Raw genomic sequence first — 20266 nt, 5'->3', positions numbered from 1 at the left:
CACGCACACTACCATATCCCCCAGTGTCAGTCTTGTGACCATTAAGCCAAAACAGACTAGAGGTCGCTAGTACAGAAGATGGCTTTTCTGATTACTCTCATTAGCTAACTAGGGACAAAAGTGTAAACTAGATGGCGCGGTGTAAGAGATGAATTTTTTTGCAAGATTAATTTAAGGTAAAGGCGCATCCAGACGAACTGAATTTAGCACCAGAATGGGCGGATTGTCTATGGTCACGGACGGTATATTCTGTAAGGCCTCGACAGACCTTGCTACAAATACCGGAATGGAACGGAAATCACATGCAATTATCGGTGAGGTATATAGAGGTCCATACAATAAATTCGTGACCGTATGCAGACCTTTATTATTCTTTTTTGCTCGACGCTGCCTTCGACTGCCATACATTTGTTATACTACCTACATAAGCAATACCCACATTATATGCACGTAGCGTACGTTTCGTGGCTCCTGGCCGAGGCGTTAGCTTGGTCCGATTTTAAGCTACCTACATTCCAAATTGTAAATTTCAAAGGTCACGATTACATACTTTCTACAATGTTTGTTTTCACACCGCAATGAATGATGAGTGTTTCCAAATGGTCCAAAAGAGCTTTTTCCAAAAAAAAAATAGACCTGAGTCTCACAGACCCTATATATTATAATAATTTGTTTATCTAGTTCTTCCAGCTCAAAATCACTGGCATATTCAATCCTGATAGTAAAAAAATCCTCTAAATATTTGTGGCTTTCCATTACAAATGGGTCCTTATACTTCAAGTGCAATAAGGTCCTTTCCAACTGAAATTCTTATAAAAAGGTTCTTATTGCACATGAAACATAAGGACCATTGCATTGTCTGAATGGAAAGCCACATTTGTATGGAAATTGTAGATTCCACTAAGTAGGTACGTCAAACCATGAAGTTATATTGTTTAAACTGGAGCGAGTTGTTTTGCCATACTAATTTGAACCTTATCACCGAGACAGAATGTTGTTCGTACCAGACTAGAGAAAACGGTCCACATGAGATAGAAAAACCTGAGCCCTGTGTCTCACTCGCACATGTTGCCAATGTTAAAAAGATACCATTGTGATAGAAATTATATCAATATACTACTGAAATTCATTACCTTCTTATACTATTTTAGTGCTATATTCTAATTACAGTTCTGATATCTTTTAAGTAATTTGTTAATTATTATGATGTTAATATTATTAAGAGCGCTATTACATTTCGGCGTTGAGCGAGTTTAGGTATTTTACGCGCTGCGGCAGGCCGTGCGAGCTCAGTACGCCGATCCCTTCTACCACACTCGCACTACAATGATGGATTAAACATTCTTGATCCTTCGCGAAGCATATTGAAATCAACCATAACAACACTAACTGTACTTAACTTTTAAAGTTCTAAAACTGTTATTTGGTAAGTACGAAAATACTAAATGCAGTGCAAATGTACATAGGGGCTGTTCATAAATTACGTCATCTATTTTTGACGATTTTTGACCCCCCCCCCCCCCCCCTCAAATCATCCAAAAATCAAGCTTCGGATGAATCTGTTTCCTCCTACGTCATGTTACCATCATCCGATGTCCAGACCCCTCCCCCCCCACTCCTCCCATTTGAAACGACGTAATTTATGAATAGCCCCATACTCGTACTTATGAAGGTATATTACTCGAAAGAAATTATAGGTACCTACTCGCTTATTTACATGTTTCGTCATTGCATTTGGTACCTATAGGTTGTAAAGTTTGTATCAACGAGGGTTTAAAAACGAACTGGTACTGAGGATCTGATGATGATTAAGGTGGTCACGGATACCAATCAACCATGTAGTAACATGATTAGGCTCGTTTGATTCGTCTCAACAAGATCTTTGACACTGAAGATACACAGGGTCTGATGATGGAGCTGGAAGGTGGCCACGGGTACCAGTCTATCATGTAACTAAACAACTTCGTGTTTGGGCTCGTTTGATTCGTCTCAACAAGATCTTTGACACAAGACAGTACTCAGGGTCTCATGATGGAGCTGGAAGGTACCATTACCAATCAACCATGCAACTAAACCACATCGTGTTTAGGATCGTTTGATTCGTCTCAACAAGATCTTTGACACTAGGTGATACTCAGAGCCTGATGATGGAGCTGGAAGGTGGTCACCGGTACCAATCAACCATGCAACTAAACCACTTCGTGTTTAGGCTCGTTTTATTCGTTTCAACAAGATCTTTGACACAAGATAGTACTCAGGGTCTGATGTTGGAGCCGGAAGGTGGTCACCGGTACCAATCAACCATGCAACTAAACCACTTCGTGTTTAGGCACGTTTTATTCATCTCAACAAGATCTTTGACACAAGGTAGTACTCAGGGTCTGATGATGGAGCGCGAAGGTGGCGACGGGTACCTGTCTATCAGCTCCATCATCAGACCCTGAGTAGTATCTTGTGTCAAACATCTTATTGCGACGAATCAAACGAGCCCAAACACGAAGTGGTTCAGTTACATGGTAGACTGGTACCCGTAGCCACAGTCCAGCTCCATCATCAGACCCTGAGTACTAACTTGTGTCAAAGATATTGTTGCGACGAATCGAACGAAGCCAAATACGAAGTGGTGTAGTTGCATGGTTGATTGGTACCGGTGACCACCTTCCGGATCCATCATCATACCCTCAGTACTACCTTGTGTCAAAGATCTTGTTGCGACAAATCAAACGAGCCCAAACACGAAGTGGTTCAGTTACATGGTAGACTGGTACCCGTGGCCACAGTCCAGCTCCATCATCAGACCCTGAGTACTAACTTGTGTCAAAGATCTTGTTGCGACGAATCGAACGAAGCCAAACACGAAGTGGTTCAGTTACATGGTAGACTGGTACCCGTGGCCACCTTCCAGCTCCATCATCAGATCCTGAGTACTATCTTGTGTCCAAGGTCTTGTTGAGACGAATCAAACGAGCCTAAACACGAAGTGGTTTAGTTGCATGGTTGATTGGTACCGGTGACCACCTTCCGGCTCCAACATCAGACCCTGAGTACTATCTTGTATCAAAGATCTTATAGAAACGAATAAAACGAGCCTAAACACGAAGTGGTTTAGTTGCATGGTTGATTGGTACCGGTGACCACCTTCCGGCTCCAACATCAGACCCTGAGTACTATCTTGTGTCAAAGATCTTGTTGAGATGAATAAAACGTGCCTAAACACGAAGTGGTTTAGTTGCATGGTTGATTGGTACCGGTGACCACCTTCCGGCTCCAACATCAGACCCTGAGTACTATCTTGTGTCAAAGATCTTGTTGAAACGAATCAAACGAGCCTAAACACGAAGTGGTTTAGTTGCATGGTTGATTGGTACCGGTGACCACCTTCCGGCTCCAACATCAGACCCTGAGTACTATCTTGTATCAAAGATCTTATAGAAACGAATAAAACGAGCCTAAACACGAAGTGGTTTAGTTGCATGGTTGATTGGTTCCGGTCACCACCTTCCGGATCCATCATCAGACCCTCAGTACTACCTTGTGTCAAAGATCTTGTTGCGACAAATCAAACGAGCCCAAACACGAAGTGGTTCAGTTACATGGTAGACTGGTACCCGTGGCCACCTTCCAGCTCCATCATCAGATCCTGAGTACTATCTTGTGTCCAAGGTCTTGTTGAGACGAATCAAACGAGCCTAAACACGAAGTGGTTTAGTTGCATGGTTGATTGGTACCGGTGACCACCTTCCGGCTCCAACATCAGACCCTGAGTACTATCTTGTATCAAAGATCTTATAGAAACGAATAAAACGAGCCTAAACACGAAGTGGTTTAGTTGCATGGTTGATTGGTACCGGTGACCACCTTCCGGCTCCAACATCAGACCCTGAGTACTATCTTGTGTCAAAGATCTTGTTGAAACGAATAAAACGAGCCTAAACACGAAGTGGTTTAGTTGCATGGTTGATTGGTACCGGTGACCACCTGCCGGCTCCATCATCAGACCCTGAGTACTATCTTGTGTCAAAGATCTTGTTGAGACGAATCAAACGAGCCTAAACACGAAGTGGTTTAGTTGCATGGTTGATTGGTACCGGTGACCACCTTCCGGCTCCATCATCAGACCCTGAGTATTATCTTGTGCCAAAGATCTTGTTGAGACGAATCAAACGAGCCCAAACACGAAGTGGTTTAGTTGCATGGTTGATTGGTACCGGTGACCACCTTCCGGCTCCATCATCAGACCCTGAGTACTATCTTAAGTCAAAGATCTTGTTGAGACGAATAAAACGAGCCTAAACACGAAGTGGTTTAGTTGCATTGTTGATTGGTACTGGTGACCACCTTCCGGCTCCATCATCAGACCCTGAGTACTATCTTAAGTCAAAGATCTTGTTGAGCCGAATCAAACGAGCCCAAACACGAAGTGGTTTAGTTGCATGGTTGATTGGTACCGGTGACCACCTTCCGGCTCCATCATCAGACCCTGAGTACTATCTTGTGTCAAAGATCTTGTTGAGATGAATAAAACGAGCCTAAACACGAAGTGGTTTAGTTGCATGGTTGATTGGTACCGGTGACCACCTTCCGGCTCCATCATCAGACCCTGAGTACTATCTTGAGTCAAATAAATACATATAGAATGTCAGGTCGTTTCAAATATTTTTAATCCTGTCCGGTAGTTTATTAAACTGTACCATTATAAATTATAATACTATAAAAACAGTGCTAGGATCAAAGTCTCTCGTTGCGGTTTACACGCACACAGTATAGCGGTTTACACGGCGCCCGCCGCACACAATGATAAAAAACCTCGTCGTCGCCGTTGAAAATGTGCGGAGCCGACCGACACACGTCCTGCCTCTACAAGCTCTGCCGCGGCACTGAGCTGGCGCAGCGCGCGTCATCGGTAATATAGAGTAGTTTTCAAAAAATTGCCAAAAAATTATAGTAGAATTTCATAAACACTAATGTATACCAACAGTATAAGCAAACGTTGCAGATTGCTTGAGTATGAAAATGACTCCGATATTAAGTAGATTTTCGTAGGAATTGACACTTGATTCGGAGAGAAAATCGAGTTCGTTTTACTTTGATTTTCTCTTTCTCAAAGGTATGTAGGAAAAATATAGTTTGATATGCCTAAAGTACAGGGTATTAGTAATACAAAATAGCCAGGTTTAGCAGAGTAAAATTCTCAACATTTCCAAATAAGAGCTCGCCATTCAGTGCTTCACGGGGTTTTTCGGAAACGACCATCAGAAAAAAAATCATTACTAATTTAATAAGTCCTTTTTCTAATATTTACAACGATATTTATAAAGATAAGAAGACGCTTTTACTGGAACAAGTACTCATTGTTTCTAATAATGAGCGCAAAGTCCTGAATTTCGTCGACTAGTATCATCAATTTTGCATTATTTCGACTTTTCTTGTAAGAGCGCTCTTAACTGATTAAGCCAAGCATGTGCGCAACAAAAAAAACAGTAAATTGAATATGGTAGAAATTGTAGTAACTTTGAATATTAATTGGTATCCCCAACTTGATGACGATTAGGGTCACCATGATGTCGGTACGATTTGGATCGGTCTTACAAAATTGTTATTTCCTACTTAATGTAAAAATAACTTTACCTAAATAGTATACTAATAAATAAATAAAGATATACTTATTTTGGCATGTTTAATTATTCGGTTCACGTAATGAGAGCTACATAATTGCCAAAAATTAAATCCGAAGTCCTTACATTACAGATTGGACATTACAGACTCATATTTTTATACATAGTATTTAATTACTGGAACGTTAATTCTAACTATTTATATATATGTAATCGATTCTATATAGGTTGGGCCGACATTTCCGTCAGTATACAAAAGCGGCAAATTTGAAAATGTTGTTTCAATTACAGATCTACGATGACGCTAACGCTTAAAGAATAGCTAAAGTATGCAAAAGGGAAGTCATCACGTATATGAACACACCATGAGTATGATATTGATAGTGATAGGTATTTTGTTAAATTATGAATTATGAAGAGCATAAATAGTGTAGAATGCCGGTTTACACAGTTAAATGTAAGTTTTTATTTCGTCGTGTGCTAATATTTTATCATTTTAGTCAATAATCAAGATAATTTCGTGTAAAAACATAAATTGTTACGCTACGCTAGGGCTTCACAAAATGACTAGTATCGATAACCAGTGGGCATAGTAATAATATAAATTTATTTGCGTTGCAAGTGTTGAAAGTAGGAATTAAATTCGCAACGAGTGGTGATAAATTAAAACACGACCGAAGGCAGCGTTTTTAATCGATACGATTTGCGAATTACCAAGTACAACTACAACGTTTTACCCGACCCTGGATATTTGTCTCGCTCTCTCTTATAGCTGTCTTTGATAGAAATAGAAAATATTTATTTGGCGTACAAAAACATACCTACATTACGGTAAGTACACCATAAAGTTAACAATACAGTAAACATACACCAAATAGGATGCCGCTCAGCATAAGCAGTGTCTGTAAGACACTACGCTGGTTTTCACCCAATACGTACGATGGACGTACGGCGGACCACCTTCCTCACAATAAACCACGATCGCATTGATCGCGATCCAATACGCCCATCCCATCTGTAACAGCTTTTATAACGACTAAAAGCTTTATAACGACTAAATTAAGTAAGGTTGTGTGAAGCGTTTTACAGAAGAGAAAAAAACTATATCCATCTCTTTTCTGGGGCAATTATACTAGCATAGGGTAAATACAGTATGATTCTCTCTGATTATGCACGAATGAGAAAAGATCCTGGCCAAACTATACATTCCATCTTATGCTAATATCCCACATTCATATGACTTATGGTCACCCTAATTAGAAAGAGATGGAGGGCTCAGGTTTGACCTCTCATGTGGACACACTTTTTGGCCAGTGTACACTATCCAGTTTACTCTCTACGTCCGTGCGTCAAACACGTACAAGTGAAGTACTAAAACGTGACGTAATGGAACGGACATCTCGGGACATTTTTTTAAGTGGTAGTACGGAATGCTGACGGTGTAGAATGAGCCCAAAAATGTGCATGGACACAAAGTTAAATTTCAATGCAGAACTGAAATATTCATGTTTTAATTTAGGGGAAAGTACCTACCTAACCTAATGCAAGCTTTAAAGCTACTATTCCATCCGCTTACCGAGCGCGTCGAAAGGGATGACCGCTTGGGCTAACCAGTATGGTCGTATTTTCCGATTATTCACAGTTCTTAGATCTCTAGAGGGTTCAGCCAAGATGCCAATCATTTGCGACAGAGAGACGTCAGAGTTTCGTTCGCTATGGCGCAAACGATTGATATCTTGGCTAGGCACTCAGTTCACACTACGTTGGACAGCGGTGAGAGAAACTCAATTCCCTAGTACTCGCCCGATATTTGTTTTACTCTGCCTGCTTATTAATTAACGATTGATCCGACTTTCCTTCTTCAAAGAATAAGTATTTCAAGTTAATTACTAAAGTGATACAAAAAGCTTAATATCACTAATAGATATTAGAAGTACTTATACATGCAGAGTGTAGTCTAGTCGACAAGTTCAAAATGGTGAAAAATAGAGATACTACTAAAAATACGTGTGATACCTGGATTCGGATGATGTATAGAAAAATGTATTCGAAGCGTTTATTAGAACACAAAAAAATCAAAAGTTATAGACATAAAAGGCGGAAAAGAGAAGATACCGTCAACCGGGATGAATAGGGATGATAGGGGTGATAGGGAAGGTCTTCTAATAAGACCGCGTTTTCGCGTAGCAGCACGGGATATGGTAGCTGCTCTCACTGACCCAAGAAGAAAATCCACCCTGTATGTATACCTTTTCGTTGCCTGACCTAATATTAAGTAAGTTTCAATAATTGGTCAATGCACAAATTTATAATTCTTACGTGCTATTTAGTAGCTACTTCATAATACCGCATGAGTTTGTGCCGCACCATAACGATAGTACCTTGTAGTCGACCGGGGTACCACATTACGATATTATATAATAATAAGTAGTAGACAGTATTAACAGATTCTGCCCCATGTTCCGGCCCTGCCCAACCTTACGTGTAGCAGAGGAAGAAAGTTGGAAAGGGGCAGAATCTGTGAATACTGTCTACTATAATATAATAATGTGATACTCCGCTCGACCGCAATGGTATAATGGTTATATATTTTTTGATTCATATATATTTTATATAATTGTCACAAGATTTAAAAGAATTTTGGGTAATTCTTAACAGGAAATGAGTTCTGTGTCGAAACTTTGTAACAATTGTCATGTTTCTTGTGACAATTGTCATTAGCTTCGCCAAATAAGTACCTACCTACTTATTTATTGTATAATAGTATGCTGACTAGGTATTTTTTTACACTTAAATTTCATAGTTTTTTTAAATATTTACTTATCTTGAAAAAATTAAAAACTTCGTAATGTTGATTGATCAAGTGCGGGCTAAGCGTATTCAGTGCACTCCGCGAGCTCTTGAGATTTGCCTCAAAAATGGCGTGAATGGCCGCTAAGACCGAAATACTTGTTTTTAAATAATTATGTCATGCGTCGCCTGTTTGGGTTTGGATATGTATATGTAGGGCACATACTGACTGATACCATGGACAATATTGTATGTATGGCCATGGGACAAAACGGAAACGTACACATGCATTAGGGTATTTAGAGCCAGTAGACAGTATCATAACAACCGGTGTAGTGGTAGTGGTTACGAAGAAATTAACTAATTACGATTTTTTACTTTGGAGCAGCCTGTATGTGTTAGTAGCTCCTGAGGTAACCTTCTTCGACCTTTCTGATTATCTTTCTTATTTATGACACTAATAAGATTCTGACTTTTAATAAACGTCATTATTGCCGCACATTTTCGAACAAATTGTTAAAAGCACTGCCAAGGATTAATACAATACAGGGTATATTGTTTCAAATAAATAAATCATTCATTATACATACCACATGCTACAAAGTATATTTCAGAGTTTTTCAGGGCGAAACATTATTCCATACTTTATTCATTTTAGGCCCTGGGTAATGTTTAAGTAATCATAACTATTACAACACAGTAAACTAAAGAAAATAAAAGTATTTTCTTATTGTACTATTAAATAAAAAAAAAAACAACATATGATTTTACCAAATTTGAGTATATTTACAAATAGGTACTTATTTTTTTCATTTTCACTGGTTCTGTTGTGGCCAGGTGATATTTAGGAGTTCACTCCCGTAGGCAGGATATCGGTAGCGGATGTTTGTGTTTGATGATCAGCTAAAAAGGATCAAAATAGATAATATTAACTAATAAGGAATGAGGATAATAAATTTTAAGAAAATCTAGTTGAGACTGGAATAGTTTTAAAGTTACTTAAAATGAAATTACTATACTTAAGTTTTTATATTATTTACAATTAATAAGCTTATTTATTTATTTAATAACATTTATACAACTTTATAACAAAACACTAAAACTTATATAAAAAAAAACAATTAATTAAATTTGCCCTGTTACTATGTATGTTAGTTAGTGTATCTAGGTCAAATCTTGAAAGCTAAATTTAGGCTTACGGCTCGATTCGGAAAATGAATTAGATTTCTACTAGACTTCAACAAGTTACAATACGGATAATTTAAAGATATTTGTAAGGTAGATATGTCAAAGGTCATTGGGCGTTTTGTTCGGACATATGACCCACAGCGTACACAAACGAAATAGGGCTAGGTATGTAGGTAAATGTATCTGCTACCCACTGGTATGAGTCGCATTCTTGCAAGACATGGGAGAATTGAGAAAAAAATAAAAATCATTTCTCATCATTATAGCATTTTTGCAATGAATTAAGTCAGAACTATTGGAATTATTTCAAATATACTTTGAATAGCTGCTGTTAGATTACGTTGCTGTTGTTATATTGTTTAATATCAATAGGAACAAAAATAAAATCCAGTTCTAAAAAAACAATATTTTTATTCTGCTTGATCAAAATCAATTGTTAATTCGTCTAAAAAGGCAGCAGCAGGCGCGTCAATCACTTCTTGATGCCTGGCCCATGATAAAAAATAGACTACGCTTGCAGCATGTGCACAGCTTCCGACGGTTTAGGCGGAGTATGTCACTTTCTTAAGAGGGCACTTTCGAGTTAGGTCACGTTCTAAGGACGTCACTTTCTGAGGACGTCACATTCTGAGTTCGTCACTTTCTGAGGTCGTCACATTCTGAGCACGTCACTTTCTGAGAACGCCACTTTTCGTGGGCGTTACTTTCTGAGTACGTCACTTTTTTATACTAAGATTTAAGCGTATACTTACACGAACAATGGATACCAGCAATCAGCTGTACGGCATACGGCCGCTTTTATGTATGACATATACAGGTTGTTTTTTCAGTCGCCATTGAAGGAAAATATGAATCTATAGAGGATAACGGGCGTCTGAATCCAAACGGCAACGACAGTTTCCTGTTATCGTCTATAGATTCGTATTTCCCTTCAATGGTCACTGAAAAAACATTCTGTATGTCATACATAAAAGTGGCCTTATACCGTACCGCTAATATAATTTCTGGTATCCATTGTTCGTGCAGGCGCACGGTGCACGTGCATGCTAAAAAAGTGACGTACTCAGAAAGTGACGAACTCCGAATGTGACGTCTTCAGAAAGTGGCGTTCTCAGAAAGTGACGTACTCAGAATGTGACGACCACAGAAAGTGACAAACCCAGAATGTGACGTCCTCAGACAGTGACGTCCTCAGAAAGTGACCTAGCTCGAAAGTGACCTCGTAAGAAAGTGACATACTCCGCCTAAACCCTTCCGACGGTAGTGCGATGGCCTTGTATACACGAGCAGTAATAGTTTTGAATACTATTTCTTCCAATAACAACACACAACACTAAGGGCCAGTTGCACCAACCACATTTGACAGACTGATCAACGTCAGCCGGCGCGCCCCGGCGCCTTACTATGAAACTTTCCATACATCAAAAATTAGCGAACTCTTTAACGGTACGAACAGTTTGGTGCAACTGACCCTAACACTATCTCGTACAAAAGTGAGATTAAATTCTCTATTTTAAAACTAGTTTGGTCTCTGTACGGGAAAGTTCATGAAGCGGGTCAAAAACGCCCAATGACCTTTGACGTTTCCGCGATTCTGGAGGTCCTCTTGAACGATTTCGACAAGTTATGACTTAGATATCCAAGTCACATCTAGTCGATATCTAATGTAGATCTAGTTGATCTCTAAATCGTTGCAAGATCTTGTGATTATCTCGAAATCCGAATAGGCCTGTTACTTCCCGATTTCCGATTGAGCTGAAATTTTACATTCATATGTAACTTGGAGGTTATTCCCACTAGTTACCACCATGTTGTTACCACCATCGAACTTTCCGTTTTGGTTTCTTGTGAACAATATGATAAATAATTATTAAAGCGGCAGCTGCACGACGACGTACGTCCATGGTTCCTGAGTACAAACTGGTCGATCGTCGGATTGCTTGCCGCGCGCGGCTGCCGCGCTATAATTCAAGATGGTGCCAAAAATGGCTCGCGAGCCAAAATACAGATTTGCCGCGGTCGAACAATGCTTGCGCGGCCGCCGCGCGATATCGAGACGCGGCTTAAGAAAAAGTGACCAAGGCCTCCAGTGCCCCGGGGTGGAATCGAACCAGCGTCCTCTGCTAGGTCACGGCGGCAAGGGCGAATTTTTCTATGTACAGTCGACGTCTTTGATATGTTTACATTTTTCGGTTTATTACAAGGGAGTAAGGTGCAAACATGTAAACATATCTTTGACGTCGACTGTATGTACATATTATTATATATTTTAATGTTTGTTATTACCTATTTTAATTTGTTTGACATGCCTAGAATTAATTTGTTATTTTAGAATAAGAATTGCTGTGCCCTTACAGGGTCCATGTCACTGTACTCGAAATTGTATTGTAACACCTTTATGTAGCAACATGGAAATGCAATACACAATAAACAATGATGATCGGCCTAGCCTAGTCAAAAAGAATCTGAAGTAGATATGCATGATGCAGTTTGCAGGACAGGACCAGGTGCAAAAAAATATAAAGAATTAAATACGAATGTCACACATCGTGACAAACCATAAACGTTTATCGATTATATTATATATTCCTATACATATTTATACTCGCGCACGAAGGGTTCCGTACCATTAGGCCGCCGCCCCACTGCTGCGCACGCTATGTACACGACCCACGTTCCTATTTAGTAGGAGATCCCACATATATGGTCGACCTTCACCAACCTGTCTGACGGATGAAACTATGAAAATATGAAAGAAAATATGTTCCAGAACATAAATAAGGGGTCATCCATTAATTACATCACACGTTTAGGAGGAGGGAGTGGGTCAAGAAAATGTGACATGTTGTGACAAGGGGGAGGAGTCACAAACTTTGTGACGTCACTTTAACTTCATCAGTAACCGAAAATTTATTTAAATTATTTTATACGCCAATATACATTTAAATAACAAGTCTTAGAAACGATAATCGTTTTTATTCGTTTAATTTTATTTCTTAATCAGTGTTGGGTTATAAAATTACTAATATTTCTTTTGTCAAAAATATTTTGATAAAATATTAAATAAATATTTGCCGATTTCGTTGATGTGACGTCACACCAGGGGGGAGGGGTTTGCCAAATGTGACCAAGTGTGACAAGGAGGGGGGGAGGGGTAAAAAAACCTAGAAATTCGTGTGACGTAATTAATGGATGACCCGTAAATAGGGTTGCCTAAAGAAATATGGTCAAGGCTATTTTTAATAAACTTTTGAAAAAAAATTTTTTTTCGTCAAATTTCACCGATTTGTCTGACGAACGAAATAAGTTTCAATGGAAAGTATACAACTTGTACAACATAAATAAACTAGGTTGCCTATCTTTTTCCGGTCACTATTATGTGGTTGCCGTGTTTAAAGAGGTGATTTTATATCGATAATTGCACTCATCTATCTGACGCTTGAATCATACATCAAAATGATGGCAATTTTATTGCAAATACAATGGTATAGGGTTGCCTGCGAAAATCCGGTCACAAATAAGGGTTGCCAGGATTTTAAATAAAATAAGAAGGGAAGACTTTATCGATAACTCATAAACGGCTTAACTGATCAAGTTTGTTTTAATTTTATTTGAATGAGTTTTTTAGGCACTATTTTCATGATTTTTTTCATATTTTTTGTTTATATATATTATATTGTTTGCATATTTATCCAACGACATGTCACACTATGGGATTGAAGCGAAAAAAATGGATACATACATTTTTTTATTTTTCTTCGGTTGATACCTATGTTGTGATATGTCATTTGATATGAATTTTAAAATGAATAAGGTTCTTTAAAAATTTTTTTTTGCTAAAGTGAATATTTTTGGAAATAATCGCTTCGAAAGAAACAAAATGTATGTGAGGATTTTTTTTTTCGTTTCAACCCTATGGTGTGGGGTGTCGTTGGATAGGTCTTCCAAAATTAATAGGGGTTTTGGAAGAACATTTTTTGATTAAGTGAATATTTTCGGAAATAATCGCTTTGAAAGAAACAAAATGTGTGTGACAATTTTTTTATCGTTTCAAACTTATAGTGTGGGGTGTCGTTGGATAGACCATTCAAAATAAATAGGGGTATACAGTGGAAACTGGATAAGTGGAATCGCAAGGGACCGGCTGTTTAGTTCCGCTTATCCAGGTTTTCCATTTATCCAGTTTTCCACTAAACCAGGTTCAAATAAAACATTTTCTCACTTACAGAGGCTCTCGCTAACAGAGGTTGTGGATGCGAGTAATGTCGCTTATAGAGGTCACGTATGGTATGATCAAGACTGAAATAATCATCTTTTATTAAATATGTATGTAGATATGTATGTATTAACAAAAATAGGTATGTAATCCTGACTTTAAAAAAAGCAATACTGTAAATAATCCACAGTACCTAGTCGTATACAATTTTCAAAATTACAAAAACAAAATCACTCCTAATATTTATTTATGCAAGAGAAACCAGTATGGTTAAATAAATCAATGTCCAGATTGTACTTTAATGCAAAAAAAACTGAACGATGTGTGATCTCATACAAAATACGTAGTTAAAACACGAACCATAATGTTAACGAAACAAACTACCCTCCTTGTGACAGTTTATAAAAAATACAAATTTTATAACGCCGAGCTATTCCACTCATAGAGGTTTCGGAGACGGCTGCTTCCAGTTACAGAGGTAAAAATAAGAAATTTTCGAAAAAATGGATTCCGCTTATAGAGGTCCCAAAATTCCACTTATAGAGGTAATTTGTTACCAAGGGACTGGAACCGAGAACTTGGGTCCACTTAAAGAGGTTTTCCACTAACCCAGGTTCCACTTATCCAGTTTCCACTGTATAAACAACATTTTTTGATAAAGTGAATCATTTCGGAAACAATCGTTTAGAAAGAAAAAAAATGGCTTTTCCTTCTAACTTTTGAACCATTGGTCCAAAAAATATGAAAAAAATCATGAAAATAGTGCCTAAAGAACTCATTCAAATAAAATTAAAACAAACTTGCTTAGTTAAGCCGTTTATGAGTTATCGCTAAAAGTCCTTCCTTCTTATTTTATTTAAAAGCCTGGCAACCCTTATTTTTGACCGGATTTTTGCAGGCAACCCTATACCATTCTATTTGCAATAAAATTACCATCATTTTGATGTATAATTCAAGCTTCAGACAGATGAGTGCAATTATCGATATAAAATCACCTCTTTAAACACGGCAACCACATAATAGTGATCGGAAAAAGATAGGCAACCTAGTTGATTTATGTTGTACAAGTTGTATACTTTCCATTGAAACTTATCTCGATCGTCAGACAAATCGGTGAAATTTGACGAAAAAATGTTTTTTCAAAAATTTATTAAAAATAGCCATGACCATATTTCTTTAGGCAACCCTATTTATTTATGTTCTGGAACATATTTTCTTTCATAAAATATAAGTTTCATCCATCAGACGTATTGGTGAAGGTCGACCATATATGTGGGATCTTAGACCATATACAAAATTTCGTGGGCTTGCCCACGGTTTGTATTAAAACGTGGGCCGTGGATGTAGCGTGCGCAGAAGTGGGGCGCCGGCCTTAAGCAAAAAACGGAAAAAGAATCACGTTTGTTGTATGGGACCCACTTAAGTATTTATTATATTCTGTTTTTAGTATTTGTTGTTATAACGGCAACAGAAATACCCGGAATGGTGGTGTGGTCTGGCCTAGTGGGTAGTGACCCTGCCTATGAAGCCGATGGTCCCGGGTTCGAATCCTGGTAAGGGCATTTATTTGTATGATGATACAGATATTTGTTCCTGAGTCATGGTTGTTTTCTACGTATTTAAGTATTTATATATTATATATATCGTTGTCTGAGTAGGTACCCACAACACAAGCCTTCTTGAGCTTACCGTGGGGCTTAGTCAATTTGTGTAAAAAGGTCCTATAAATGTCCTATAATATTAAATACATAATTTGTATGAAAATTTCAACTGTCGGACGACAACGGAAGACGGACGGACGATCAAACGGACAGCGGAGTCTTAGTCTTCGCCGTATTCCTTGAAAGGGGTTATTCTATGGGTCATTTGCAATGATTTAAGTCCAGTCAACCAGGGGTCAAAACTCATTGGTTTTCAAGTTATATGAGTTTTTAGTTTTTTGTTTACAAAACCCGCCTTTCGACTAAAAAGTGGTAATTGTGAAAAAACTACTCAAATTTGGACGTAAAAAAACATTCACCTAATAGCCAATAAACTACTGATTACGTGAAATAAAAAAAGATTGCCAAAACTTTCCAAAATTTTCAAAAAAAAAGGATTTGAAGTCACAATGTTTTTGTAATTTTCCCCAAACTTTGTAACATTTTAAGGCATTACTTTAAAAAAAAGTATGACACTTTGCGTACAAAATACAGAAATGAGTTCCTCAGCTTTCCAAAAAAGTACGAATGTCGACATGTTCTCTTAAACTTTTTAAAATAATAATAATAATAGCAGAGCAGGTAGGTACCGAAGACAAAAAATGCTTACGTAGAAACTAATTACAGTAATGACTTGACATGTATTAGGTACTTACCGAAAATGTAAAATAAGTTTATGGCAAAAATTTCATTTTTGGTACAAGCTTTTATCGCTGACTATACTTTTCTTACGACAGACAACTAATACTCATTATAAATTCTAAAAACCCCTAACACAATTAGGTTGCGTTGTTTCATCACAGAGTTCCTATGGCCACCTCCTGTCTCCATCATCAGATCAGTTCGACAGTACCATATTATTGTATTGTCATCAGGCGGCTTAGCACGGTCGTGTTTTTATCCCTTGTCACCATGCCTGTCACGTTCTAACAAGTATGTAAGTGCGAAAGGGACGCGCATAGTGATAGTCGATAAAAATGGAACCGTGCTGAGCCCGCAGAACTACATATACATACAGCTGTAAATTTTCATGACGCTACGATCCTTGGAAGATGGTTAAATTAGTTACCTTAGATTCCATTACATAGTTAGTTACATACAGGTCGAGAGTTCCTATGGCCACCTCCTGTCTCCATCATCAGATCAGTTCGACAGTACCATATTATTGTATTGTCATCAGAACTACATACAGCTGCCAATTTTCATGACGCTACAATCCTTGGAAGATGGTTAAATTAGTTACCTTAGATTCCATTAAGTACATAGTTAGTTACATACAGGTCGACCTAATAAAAGCCTGTTAATGAGTTTTAGTTTAGGCGTCCGTATAAATAAATCCAGCGAGTAAACCACAACCACAATACTCTTGCGTACAATAGTCTAATTTACGGTGAACGGGAAAAAAATAGAGCGGTAGGTAGGTAGTTTAAAAAAACGTATGCAGAAAAACGCACAGCTTATCTATGGAATAAGTACCCTTCACACTCTCGCGGACTTAATAATAATTTATTATAAATGTTATGATCTTATAAATTTGTAAAATCAATGAAAATTCATTTATAATTTATGAATATATAATTTTTATTTAAAATCATTGAAAAATTATCACCTTACTACCAATCCCAGTTTTGAACTGATAATTGATTAACGAAAATTCCTAGAAACCCTTAGAAAGCAAATCTGGCCTGACCTCCGATTAGGTAGTTACATGTACTAATGTAGGGATCAAATTTTAACGGAAATGGTTTGTAAGCTAAACTATTACAACATATTTTGTGAATTATATACCCTTACGTTATTACCATCTATTGAGTAAATTAGACACTACTTAGTTAGGTCACCTGTGTTAAAGTGACATCTATGTTGGTTATTATTAAACTGAATCTCGCCATCTTGTTTTACATGGATAGTGTAAAGATCACTCACACAAACAAGCGCTTAACTAAAATCTTCGCATTTTTCAAATGGTTTTTAATTAAAAATATTGAATAATTGGTCATTATTTTTAACTTGGCGACGACAGACGATTATGCACTACCTAAACATCAAGGTTGTAAGTGCTGTAAAGATTTACAGCACTTACAACCTTGATGTTTAGGTAGTGCATAATCGTAAATACGATTTCTCTTAATACGTAGATACGTATTAAGAGAAAATTGACCAATAAAATTGTATGAAATTCGCATAAGGAGAACCACCTTAATACTAGGTACTACAAATAGTTCGTTTTTTTTAGCATCTATCTATACATATAATAAAGCTGAAGACGGTCGAAAGTCTGTACATGGAAGATATTTGAAAAAAAGTTGGCTAGGGATACTTAGAATCGATAACAGAACACGTTCCAAAAGTTTTTAGAATTTTTGTCTGTTTGTCTGTTTATCTGTTTATCTGTTTGTCTGTTTATTTGAACGCGCATCACGTGAAAACGGCTGAACGGATTTTGATGAAAACTTTACTAATCTGTCGAGAAAATCCCCGGCCAGGTTATAGGCTATAAAAATTCAACCCCTAAAAGGGGGGGTAGCCACAACAATCGATTGACTTAAGTTTGCCCCTGAATCTTATGGCGCTACTTAGGAAGGAGGGGCAAACTTTTTTCAAATATGTGCTACCACTATTGAGTACCCAGGTAAACTAACAGATGGAGCTGAATTTAATACGTTGTGACATGAATAAGCCACCGAGCAAAAGATTTTGCCAAATTAACTCTAAGTTTAGAAGACACGGATATCAACAAAAATAATTGAATAATTATGTTGATTTAATAAATTAATAATATATCGAAAAATGTTCGCGCTCGCTTCGCTCGCGTTTTCAATAATTTTCTAAGATATGGCGACTGCAGCAGCATTACTCTGTTGCAACGTTGCTGCTGCAGCACTGTCAATTTTCGTGATAAATGATGTGACTGACTTCCATGCTAAAAGTAAAAATGTACAACTGTCTGTCTATCAAATTGGGTTTTTATATCGAAAAATTTTCGCGCTCGCTTCGCTCGCGTTTTCTATTACTTTCAAAGATAAGGCGACTGCAGCAGCATTACTATGTTGCAACGTTAGTGCTGTAGCACTGTCAATTTTCGTGATAAAATGATGTGATTGATTTCCATACTAAAAGTAAAAATGTACAACTGTCTATCAAATTGCGTTTTTATATCGAAAAATTTTTGCGCTCGCTTCGCTCGCTTTTTAAATAACTTTCTAAGATATGGCGACTGCAGCAGCATTACTCTGTTGCAACGTTATTGCTGTAGCACTGTCAATTTTCGTGATAAAATGATGTGACTGATTTCCATACTAAACGTAAAAATGTACAACTGTCTATCAAATTGCGTTTTTATATCGAAAAATTTTCGCGCTCGCTTGGCTCGCGTTTTTAATCACTTTCTAATATATAGCGACTGCAGCAGCATTACTCTGTTGCAACGTTATTGCTGCAGCACTGTCAATTTTCGTGATAAAATGATGTGACTGATTTCCATACTAAAAATTAAAATGTACAACAGTCTATCAAATTGCGTTTTTATATCGAATAATTTTCGCGCTCGCTTCGCTCGCGTTTTTAATCACTTTCTAATATATGGCGACTGCAGCAGCATTACTCTGTTGCAACGTTACTGCTGCAGCACTGTCAATTTTCGTAATAAAATGATGTGACTGATTTCCATACTAAAAGTAAAAATGTACAACTGTCTATCAAATTGCGTTTTTATATCGAAAAATTTTCGCGCTCGCTTCGCTCGCGTTTTCAATGACTTTCTAAGATGTGATAAAGGTGACATTCGGGTGGCGACTGCAGCAGCATTAGGTACTCTGTTGCAACGTTACTGCTGCGGCACTGTCAATTGTCGTGATAAAATGATGTGATTAATTTCCATTCTCAGCTGTAATGCGGCAATGAACGTCACTCAATTTACCAAAAAAATTCAATGTAATCTTAATGACCCTAGGGAGAGGGGGCACCATGGTCTAGAAATGCTTAGGGCATCAAAATATCTTAATCCGGCACTGGTCGTTTGCGGAGTCTAATGATTTGGGACTCGCATTTTATACGCATTACCATGCATTCCCGAAAACAATCGAATCATTCCCGAAAGTCTCGCAACGCATTGAGGTTACAAGGGGCACGTGTCTTCCTCAGGAGTCTGAAGAAGACCACGGTTAGTGGCGGTCTAGCCACAGGCAGGCCGCTTCGCTTTCGCTCGCGCGCGTATACCTTACGGCTTACTGTATCGTCCGATATACACCTACTACCTACTCTGTCGTTTAAATCACGTGTAAAATTTGAATAAGGGCGAAAAAACTATTGACTTTGGAGTGTAGTTTTATTTAGTGGTACCTAATTGTAAAATATTTTATCTGGACTACAGTCCTCTAGCATATCCATCTGTCAACTTTACCTACTTCAAGTTCCGCCTCCAGGCGGGAGGGAGAGAAATTAGGATTAGAAATTAGCCGCTTACTGACACAGACCGAATTCCACGCGGGCGGAGCCGCGGGCACAGCTAGTTAGAAATAAAGTAAACAATCTTGATGTGTCTTTTAATTGAAAAACACATTTTAAAAATAAGTTACGGCAAATATGTAACAATTATGAATCTAATACGATCTTTTATATTCTTCTGCTTTCATAAGTAATAGTTATTGATTTTTATAAAGCGTTTTTCAATTAAAAGACATGTCAAGATCGCTTAACCTTCTTACAAGTTCTTTCTAATGCTAAAAAAAAACGAACTATAAATGAAATGAAATCTT

At 37.7% G+C, this 20266-nt stretch overlaps 1 protein-coding gene across 1 annotated transcript in view; it reads left to right on the top strand.

The window, feature by feature from the left end:
- LOC134794464 (protein inturned) overlaps window positions 1-20266 on the top strand; it is a 35649-nt gene that overhangs the window by 4128 nt on the left and 11255 nt on the right. The gene's annotated exons all lie outside the window — the stretch shown is intronic.

The sequence above is a fragment of the Cydia splendana genome, chromosome 10 (assembly GCF_910591565.1).
Source record: "Cydia splendana chromosome 10, ilCydSple1.2, whole genome shotgun sequence".
Classification (NCBI taxonomy): domain Eukaryota; kingdom Metazoa; phylum Arthropoda; class Insecta; order Lepidoptera; family Tortricidae; genus Cydia; species Cydia splendana.
This window is presented reverse-complemented; position numbering and strand designations above follow the sequence as displayed.